An 11164-nucleotide genomic window follows, 5' to 3' on the forward strand; every position below is an offset into this window, starting at 1 on the left:
TGTGGATTCTAAGATGGTTCTTTGTGGGAAGATCATTTTTACCTTAGGATGACTATTTTTACACCACTGTAATTAAAACTTAAAGAGGAGTCTCATCACAGGTTTGGGATCACAAGGTCGAAAACATCAACCCTTAACTCAGAATCTCCTTCTCTGAGTTTCACAACAGGCCCCAGATCTACACCGTGTCAGCCAGAACAGCTTTTTTCCCCTATAGGAAAATAATTTTCCCCTCCATAGGAAAAGAACCTAGTATATGATGTGTCTCTTTCTACATTCTCCACATTTTCAAAGACCAGCTTTGTTAATGAGCATACTTACACAGTTGTTGGTATATACATTTTTGTATTCTGTATTTCTGGGGTACTTTCTCTTATTATTCTGATTATATGATTTCACTTACCACTTTGAATAGGATTCTGTTATGTAACATACATATTTGCTTAACCATTCTTTTTGTGTACATTTGCATAATTTTAGTTTTTGTGTGTTATAATATTTCTGCATTGAATAGCTTTATACAAACTGCTTTGTTCATTTGGACTATTTCCTTGTGGCTTATTTTCCACAGTATATTTACCTAGAAGGCCACAAACAGTTTTGTAGCTCTTGATACATACTGCTAGATTGTTCTCTAAGAAGGTTAAGACATTTTGTATTACCATCAGCAGTACGTATATCTGGTTGCGTTGGATTTTATTACTTTAATATTTTTGACAGTTTAAAGGTGTATAAAAAGCTTAAAGATGTTTTATTTGACTGAGTATCTTTTTTTTTTTTTTTTGATGAAGTCTCACTCTTGTCCCCCTAGTCTGTAGTGTAATGGCACAATCTTGGCTCACTGCAACCTCTGCCTCCTAGGTAGTAATTCTCCTGCCTCAGCCTCCTGAGTAGCTGGGATTACAGGTGCTGCTACCACGCCCGGCTAATTTTTGTATTTTTAGTAGAGATAGGGTTTCACCATGTTGGTCAGGCTGGTCTCGATCTCCTGACCTCAGGTGATCCTCCCACCTCGACCTTCCAGAGTGCTGGGATTGCAGGCGTGAGCCACTGAGCCCGGCCTTGACTGAGTATCTTTTATGATGGTGGAGGCTGTGGTCTTTCTGTGTAAAATAATTTGCTGCCTGCCTGTTCATTTAGTTTTAACCATCTATTAAATGGAAACTGGGAATTTGTATAATTTTTTTTTTTTTTTTTTTTTTTTGAGACAAGTCTTGCTCTGTGGCCCAGGCTAGATTGTAGTGACAAGGTGTGATCTCAGCTCACTGCAACCTCTGCATTCCGGGCTCAGGTGATCCTCTCACCTCAGCCTCCTGAGTAGCTGGGGCTACAGATGTGCACCACCATGCCCAGCTAATTTTTCTATTTTTAGTAGAGATAGGGTTTCTCCATGTTGCCCAGGCTGGTTTCTAACTTCTGGGCTCAAGTGATCTGCCTGCCTTGGCCTCTTTGGGATTACAGGCATGAGCCACTGTGCTCAGCTGAAAATTTGTATAATTTTAAAATATGTATCCCATAGCAAGGATTGGTCATTTGTATTTCTAGTTTGTTGCTTTCTTTTTGGTATTTATGTTTTTACATATTAGGAAAATGTTTCACATTTTTATTTATTTGAATACGTCTACCTTGTTTCTGATGCTACTCGAGAGTCATGCAAGTTCTTGCCATTCCTGGGTTAAACTATTTACCTTTCTTTCCTAGTTCTAAACAATAAGGTTTTAAAAAAATGTTGATCTTTGATCTATTTGAGATTTGTTACAACATATAAGAAGAGTTATGAATCTTAAGATATTTTGTCTTTACTAATATCCAACTTTCCAATACTTAGTGATTTTAGTCTCCACACTCTGTAACATTTCTTATTTATTAGGTGTTGAATTTTTCTAATATTTTAACCCAATTTGGGGAATTCCTATTGAGTTTTATTGATCAGTTTTTCTGTTATAAATACAGGACTATATGGCTGATATTTTTCTTTGATTTATTCAACTCACGTTGAGTGCCTGTTATGTGGTAGTTATGGTGCCAAGTGCTAGGGTGCAAAGAACATACAGTCTTCAAGGAGTGTGTACAGTCTAATGGAGGAGTCATCAAGTAAGGAAAGCAAAGATTGCTGGTCAGTACAATAGCGGCATAGACAGATAATGGGCACCCGTAGCAGGAGAGTGAGGGGTGTCCCTTAGGGACACTTGACTGAGGAGCATAGGTGGGAGCCAGGCAGGAAAGGGTGTGACTTAACATCTGATAACAAGAGTCACTCCTCTTACCTTTGGCAATGTTCTATCTGGCCATTTTGCCTATTTGAGATAAGTTGCTAGTTTGTCCTAAAGATAAATTCCTTAAACTAGAATTCCTGAGTCAAATAGTATGCACATTTAAATGTGATATATTATGTGTAAATTTTAAGAGTCTTATTCAGGCCGGGCGCGGTGGCTCAAGCCTGTAATCCCAGCACTTTGGGAGGCCGAGACGGGCGGATCACAAGGTCAGGAGATCGAGACCATCCTGGCTAACCTGGTGAAACCCCGTCTCTACTAAAAAATACAAAAAACTAGCCGGGCGAGGTGGCGGGCACCTGTAGTCCCAGCTACTCGGGAGGCTGAGGCAGGAGAATGGCATGAACCCGGGAGGCAGAGCTTGCAGTGAGCTGAGATCCGGCCACTGCACTCCAGCCTGGGTGACAGAGCGAGACTCCGTCTCAAAAAAAAAAAAAAAAAAAAAAAAGAGTCTTATTCAAGAACACATGTTGCTGTGACAAAAGATAAATGGAAAAACATAATTTGAGGTCCCTTTTTTGGGTTAGTCTTGGTAATTGAAAATTCTTCATGAAATTCTGTGTTTATATTTTGCTGTTCTTACCCTATTTTTCCAGTTTATTTTTTTCTTATTACCCAACTCTTACTAAAAGTTTTGCTTAATCTGTGTTTTAATGTCTTTCATTTGAGCATCAATTTCTACCCTCCCATATAATGAACTTTACAAATATGAGATGTGGTTGCAATTTTTTTTTCTTTTTTCACTTTTTCTGAATGTTCCAATCTTTTCTGACTACCTACAAAAAGAAAAGGCAGGACAGAGACTGTATGTGGCTAATTCAGTCTTTTTTTTTTCTTTTTTTTTTGAGATGGAGTCTCGCTCCGTCGCCCAGGCTGAAGTACAGTGGCACTATCTCTGCTCCCTGCAACCTCTGCCTCCTGGGTTCAAGCAATTCTCCTGACAGCCTCCCGAGTAGCTGGGATTACAGGCACACACCAACAAGCCTGGCTAATTTTTGTATTTTTAGTAGAGATGGGGTTTCATCATATTGGTCAGGCTGGTCTCAAACTCCTGACTGCAGGTGATCCACCCACCTCAGCCTCCCAAAGTGCTGGGATTACAGGCATGAGCCACGGCACTTGGCCCTAATTCATTCTTTAGGTGGGTAGATTTTTTTCCAAGTTACCTAGGGTCTGAGGGGCACAGGCATATATTCTCTAATTTCTTCTTGGCTATTCATAAGGAGCTATATTAGTTTATAAAGTTAAAAAACAGATATACATATGAAGTTTCTCTCGGCTGGAACTTGATATTTATTGATGTTTGCATCGATATACTTTCAGTTCAGGCTCAGTTTCTTTGTGTTTTGGTTGTTTCTTGGCATTGTTGGCCATTTCTCTTCTTTCACACCCCTGTTTCTATAGTGGTAGATGTCCTCGATCCACTTCTGAGGCCCACCATCTGTGTGATTCGATTCACCATGTGTGTGTGATTTTTCATGACTTGGGAATACACTCTTAATGTGTATCCCTGACAACACCCATTCTTTATTCTACTACATCCGTTCTGCAGCTTTCAAGTTTTTGCTGCTGCAGTTCTTTTATGGAGTTGACAAATTTGGTTCTGCTTTCCAGCATGGGACCATGAAAATGTGGCACTCAGGGAGTGTAACTGAGCAGTGGCCCCAGCTGTTGCGCCTGAATCCACCACCAGGTCTGCACTGAGGCCACATGTTTTAGCCTGTTTGGGTTGCTATAGCCGAGTACCATAGACAGGGTGGCTTATAAACAACAGAAATATCTTTCTCACAGTTCTACAGGCTGCAGGTCTAAGATCAGTATACCAGCATGGTCAGGCTCTGGTGAGGGCCCTCTTCCAGGTTGCAGACTGCCAGCTTCTCATTGTATCCTCAACATGGCAGAAAGAAGATGACAGAGCTTTCTGGGGTCTCTTTTCTAGAACACTAATTCATATATAAGGGCTCTATGTTCATGACTTAATTACTTCCAAAGGCCTCATATCCTGATACCATCACACTGGGAGTTAGGATTTCAACATACGAATTTTGGGAGAACACAAACATTCAGCCCATTGCACCATGCTTCCCATAGGCTGCCTCCTGCCAGTGTCTGAGTGCAGCAGGCCCATTCCTCATGGTTGCGGGACTCCTCTGACTGACAGCTTCAGCTCGAGGACTCCCCTTTGGCCTGGTCAAAACTTTCCTAGAGCTTTGCCACTGTCTGAGTTCCTTCCTACCCAGACCCTCCTGCCTTTCCTCTCTCACAGGGTCAGACATGCATTGAGGTGTGACGGCGCTCCTTGCCTTCTCCAGTTCTCTCATTTTCTGTCACCATCGTTTCCTCCAATAAATCTCATGTCTAGTCCTGTCTTGGTGTCTGCTTCTGATAACATATCCAACATCATAGCATTTTTAAGCTTTGCTGCCATGATTACTATTTTTTCTTTTTTTTTCTTTTTTTGAGACAGAGTCTCGCTGTGTCACCCAGGCTGGAGTGCAGTGGCGTAATCTCAGCTCACTGCAAGCTCCCCTTCCTGGGTTCACACCATTCTCCTGCCTCAGCCTCTCAAGTAGCTGGGACTACAGGCGCCCGCCACCATGCCCTAATTTTTTGTATTTTTAGTAGAGATGGAGTTTCACCATGTTAGCCAGGATGGTCTCTATCTCGTGATCCGCCTGCCTTGACCTCCCAAAGTGTTAGGATTATAGGCGTGAGCCACCACGACTGGACTTTTTTTTTTTTTTTTGAGACAGAGTTTCACTCCTGTTGCCCAGGCTGGAGTGCAATGGTGCAATCCTGGCTCACTGCAACCTCTGCCACCACGCCTGGCTAATTTTTTGTATTTAGTAGAGACGGGGTTTCACTGTGTTAGTCAGGCTGGTCTTGAACTCCTGACCTCAGCTGATCCACCCGCCTCGGCCTCCCAAAGTGCTGAGATTACAGGTATTTCATCACCGCGCTTTTTGTGTCTTTTAAAAGTACAGTCAGTCCTCGTCTTTTATGCATTCAGCTTTCTACAGCCTGTTGTTCTTTCTTACAGTAATGTTCCTAAACCAATGTTTTTCAAAGTACAAGTTACAACACATTAATGGATCTCAAAATCAATTTAGTAAGTCTTGAAGAGAATAGACTAGAACTTTAAAAATCAGAGTACATCATAAAAAGTAAAAGTAAGTATTGTTTTAGGAGACTTTTGTTTCAGTGTGTATTGAGGACTCTATTTCTTTCTGTGGGTTACAGTAAAAAATAAAAACCACAATGAGATACTATTTCACACCAGTCAGAATGGCCATTATTAAAAAGTCAAAAAATAACAGATGCTGGCGAGGTTGCAGAAAAAAGGGAACCCTTATACACTGTTGGTGGGAGTGTAAATGAGTTCAACCACTGTGGAAAGCAGTATGGCAATTCCTCAAGAGCTAAAAGCAGAACTACCATTCGACCCAGCATTCCCATTACTGGGTATATACCCAGAGGAATGTAAAGCATTCTGCCGTAAAGACATATGCATGTGAATGTTCGTTGCAGCACTGTTCACGATAGCAAATACATGGAATCAATGGAATCAACCTAAATGCCCAACAATGACACACTGGATAAATAAAAGGTGGTATGTTTACACCTTGGAATATTCTGCAGCTATAAAAAAGAATGAGATCATGCCTTCTGTGGGAACATGGATAGAGCTGGAGGCTATTATCCTTAGCAAACTAGCACAGGAGAGGAAAATCAAATACTGCATGTTCTCATTTATTTATAAGTGGGAGCTAAATGATAAGAACTTATGAACACAAAGAAAGAAGCAACAGATACTGGGGTCCACTTAAGGTGAGAAGGGTAGGAGGAGGGAGAGGAGCAGAAAAGATAAGTATTGTGTACTGAGCTTAATACCTGAGTGATGTGATAATATGTACAACAATCCCCCGTGACTCGTGTTTATCTATGTAACAAGACTTCACATGTACCCCCAAACCTAAAATTAAAAGAAAAAAGAAACCCAAAAGGACAAGAGCATATATAAAATAATGGAATTGTTACATTTAGTACCTCTGATGAGTGAGGTATAGTAGTAGATATAACATAGAGATACTTAGAAGTTGGGGATGTTTCAGCATCAAAAATACCTTTCTGTGATCCAAAAACAGGAAGCTTTTGCTGGTGTCTAGGGCTGCTGGTGGAGGTTTAGCTTGCTGTAGACTTCATTGTTTAGAAAGAAGTAGTGTTTTCTCTTGACAAAGTTTTTAAGAAAAGCATTATGATACAATTACAGTTATCTTTACAGTTTCCTACTCAATCATTTACAACATCACTATTGACACTGATTTCTTTTGTCTTTAAAGTGTCACTTCTAGTTAGAAAACTAGGATTTAAGGTTAAAAAACCTGCTCTTGGGCTGGGCACGGTGACTCACTCCTGTAATCCCGGCACTTTGGGAGGCTGAGGCAGGCAGATCACGAGGTCAGGAGATCGAGACCATCCTGGCTAACGTGGTGAAGCCCAGTCTCTACTGAAAATACAAAAAATTAGCCGGGCGTGGTGGCGTGTGCCAGTAGTCCCAGCTACTCAGGAAGCTGAGGCAGGAGAATGGTGTGAACCTGGGAGGCGGAACTTGCAGTGAGCCGAGATCACGCCACTGCACTCCAGCCTGGGGGACAGAGTGAGACTCCATCTCAAACAAACAAACAAACAAACAAACAAAACAAAAACCTGCTCTTAAGAAATGATTTTAGCCAGGCACAGTGGCTCATGCCTGTAATCCCAGCACTTTGGGAGACTGAGGCAGGAAAATCACTTGAGCCCAGGAGTTCAAGACCAGCCCAGGCAACACAGTGAGACCCTCTCTCCAGAAAAAAAATTTAAAAATTAGCTGGGCATGGTGGTGCATGCCTGTATTTCCAACCACCTGGGAGGCTGAGGTGGGAGAACTGCTTGAGCCAGGGAGCTTAAGGCTGCAATGTGTCGTGATTGTGCTGTTGCACTCTAGCTTGGGTGACCAAACAACACCCTGCCTCAAAAAAAAATTTTTTTTTAAATTTCTCATACTTAAGGTTTAATCTTTAAAAACACATATACATTGCAAACTAATGTTGGGATAAAAAGCAAACTATAAACAATTATACCATAATTAGAGAATTTATAATATTTTTTAGTTCTCGGCATAATTGTACGACTGAAGTAATTGTACTTTTTCCAAGGCAATTTTTATATAAACCTTTAAAGGAACGCATATGTTTGAAAGTAGGTGATGGCCTCTGTTTAGCACTAGCTCATTTCCAGATGGTGCTGGTCATTTTTCCACTGTGTGCGACATAACCCATGTTTCCTCTGCCTGCTGGATAGCAGTTTATAGAAGAATGAGCGTAGATCTCACCACCCACATAACAAATTCCATACAGGTCAGATGCTGAACAAAGGACATAGAAGACAGACTGGAACAGGTTTTTGCCATGATTCAGAAGTTTATATTGTTCTTTTGGTGGCTTTTACGTAGGAGGAGATGAGGACAATGTTTTTGCCAGTTATGGTGATTAACTCATTTTAACATTTCACTTCTTTCTGATTTCAGTAAGCTAATATTTGCATGTGTGTTTTCTGATTTTTCTCTCTCAGATATGTGTTACCGAAGTGAACTGGGGTCTGCTTGCCTGATGCAGTCAGGTGAAACATCCACACCATGGTTTGTAATATCAGGAGAAAGGAGAGCATTTATTTGCAGGTCACCAAGCAAGTAGAATCAGGCAGCTCTCGCTTAAGACCTGACCTCTCTGATGGCTTGCAAGCAAGGGTTTTTAAAGGCAGGAGTAAATTTTAGGAAAGCAGAAGTTACAGGCAAAATTGTAAATCAATACATGGAGGTTATATATTGGTTTGGACTAAAAAGGCAGGATATTTTGAAGCGGGGCCTTACAGGTCATAAGCAGATTCAAAGATTTTCTGATTTGGTTAAGGTAGAGCAGCTTTGTTTAAAAAACTTGGGGTCTGTAGGAAGATGTGTTAGGTCTGGCTCATGGACATGACTACTTCTAGGCCTCTCAGGAAGAACTTTAGAACAATGAATGCAGTCAGAGGGCAGTCCTCAATCTCCTCTTATCTGAGGTCTACATGCCAGTGGACCCATTTGGTGGGGGTCTGAGTTTCTAAAAAACAACGCAGGGACGTATGTTAAAATGTTATTTTTACTTTATATAGAGAACCAAACATCTTGTGACTCTAACTTCCTTGGCTGTCTTTTAAGCTACTGTTACCTTCTTGCTTATCAAGTTGCTCATTTACTTCTCAGAGCTAGCTAGGTGCCTGGAATTTCCCTTAAAGGAACTCAAGGCTTTCCTTTATTTCCATGTTTGGGGGTGGGGGTGGGGTGGCAGGTCCCTAAGTGTAGGGGGGTTGGTCCCTGTTTTGTCTCATATGCACACTTAATATTGGACTACAACACGTTATGCTATTTATCTCTAGGATTAAAGATTTTAGTAGAACCAGCAGTTTGGGTGCTGTTAATTTAGTGCTTTCATGTCTCTTGAGAAGTAGAAGCATGTGCCTTTAAATGTCTGAGAAACCCTGACATCCCAAAAGCTTTGGCAGAATTTTGATGAACATGTTCAATAAAAGTTCTCTGTGTTTTCCAAGTTAAGATATGAAAACCTCCTTGGTGGCAGGCACATGCCATAGTTAGATCTTTTCTTTGGTGATGGCCAATGCTGGCTCCACCCCCACCTTGACCCTAGCATTTATACCTTCTTCCAGTGTTCTCAGTGCAACTGTCACTTGATGGGTGACCAGAGAGGCTAGCGGTGGGGCTGACGGGGAAAAAGGGAGTCTTTTTGAAACTCAGGTGTATAAATTATCCCTAAGCCCTGTTCCTCTGCCCTTACCCCCAGTCACATGCTGCACCAAAGCCTCTTTCCCCTCCCCTAAAATACATCCCTTTGATACTGTCTTGTATAGAGCAGACCTTGCCCTTCATTGAAACCTGATTATACCTACAGCAGCAGGGGGCAAATAGGGGAGCACAACTTTTTTTTCTTCCCAGCCCAGAAGTCTGGGACTAAACTTTGTTTCCCTTTAGGAATGACAAATCATAAAATATACTTTCTTCATTTTGATTTGGAGCCAAGAGTCTAAGGTAGCAAGAAGGAATAAGAAAGCATCATAACAGGCCACTAAAAATCTCTAGATTTACTACCAGGCTGGCTTTCCCCTCTTTCCTTTGGGTTGTGTCCTCAAACATGGAATGCATGGCGTCCGTGCTCACCAGCATGGTGGCCACTTGCCACAAGTGGCTAGTGAGCACTTTGAAATGTAGATAGTCCAAATTGAAACATACTGTAAGTGAAAAATAAGCACTGTACACAGAAAATCTAAAAATGAATAAAATATCTCAGTACTTTAGAAATATTGCTTCTATATTGAAATGATAATGTTTTGGGGGGTTTAGATAAAATATATTATTAAATTAGCTTCACTTGTTTCTCTTCACTTGTTTTTCTTCTAGAAAATTTAAAATTACATTTATGACTTGTATTGTATTTCCACGGATTGTATTGTTTAAACCCCATTTCTATTTGCAGACAATTTTGAGAGGCTTAAATTTTGTTATTTTAATTTTTTAAAATTAAATTAAATTAATTTTAATTTTTTATTTTTTTGAGATGGAGTCTCACTTTGTCACCCAGGCTAGAGTGCAATGGCACTATCTCGGCTCACTGCAGCCTCAACTTCCTGTTCTCAAGCAATGCTCTCACCTGGCCCCAAAAGTAGCTGGGACTACAAGGTGTGTGCCACCACTCCCAGCTATTTTTTTTTTTTCTGTGTTTTTTTGTAGAGATCGGGTTTCGCCAACTTGCCCAGGCTGGTCTTGAACTCCTGAGCTCAAGCGATCCTCCTGCCTTGGCCCCCCAAAGTGCTAGAATTACAGGTGTGAGCCACCACGCCCAGCCAATTTTATTTTATAATCAATAAAATTTTAAATTTATAATCAATTTATTTTAAGTATATGTACTTAATATAAAAATTATAAAATACCAAAAAAGACAGGAAAACGACTCAAAATATACCAGCTAGAAATAAATATGTAGAGCTTTTAACTTTGAAGTCCCCAAATGTATTCATTGTATGCACCCATTTCCTGGGCGCATTTCTATTTCATATGCAGGGCTAAATCAGAATGGTAAGAAGAAACCCACGACATTCTGTACTTAATTTTTGCAGTATGGGTTACATCAGTTTGCTTTGGGCATTAAGAGAGAAAGAGTTAGACCAGGCGCCGTGGCTCACACCTGTAATCCCAGCACTTTGGGAGGCTGAGGCAGGCGGATCACCTGAGGTCAGGAGTTCAAGACCAGCCTGACCAACATGGAGAAACCCCATCTCTACTAAAAATACAAAATTAGCTGGACGTGGTGGTGCATGTCTGTAATCCCAGCTACTTGGGACACTGAAGCAGGAGAATCGTCTGAACCTGGGAGGCGGAGGTTGTGGTGAGCCAAGATCGTGCCATTACACTCCAGCCTGGGCAACAAGAGTGAAAGTCCATCTCAAAAAAAAGAAAAAAAAAAAAAAAGAGAGAGAAAGAGTTCCAGTGTGTATGGCAACTTGAGGGAAAGTGGAAAGAGGTTCATGTTACCTTCTCTTCTTCTTCTTTTTTTTTCTCTTTTTTTGAGATGGAATCTTGCTCTGTGCCCAGGTTGCAGTGCAGTGACGCGATCTTGGCTCACTGCAACCTCCACCTCCTGGGTTCAAGCAATTCTCCCTGACTCAGCCTCCTGAGTAGCTGTGATTACAGGCAACTGCCGCCACGCCCGGCTAATTTTGTATTTTTAGTAGAGATGGGGTTTCTCCATGTTGGTCAGGCTGGTCTCGAACTCCTGACCTCAGGTGATCCACCTGCCTCG

At 41.3% G+C, this 11164-nt stretch overlaps 1 protein-coding gene across 1 annotated transcript in view; it reads left to right on the plus strand.

Annotated features, from left to right (window-relative positions):
• PPP1R36 (protein phosphatase 1, regulatory subunit 36) overlaps positions 1-11164 on the plus strand; it is a 157724-nt gene that overhangs the window by 27121 nt on the left and 119439 nt on the right. The window lies entirely within an intron of this gene.

This window comes from Mandrillus leucophaeus, unplaced genomic scaffold (assembly GCF_000951045.1).
Source record: "Mandrillus leucophaeus isolate KB7577 unplaced genomic scaffold, Mleu.le_1.0 Scaffold192, whole genome shotgun sequence".
Classification (NCBI taxonomy): domain Eukaryota; kingdom Metazoa; phylum Chordata; class Mammalia; order Primates; family Cercopithecidae; genus Mandrillus; species Mandrillus leucophaeus.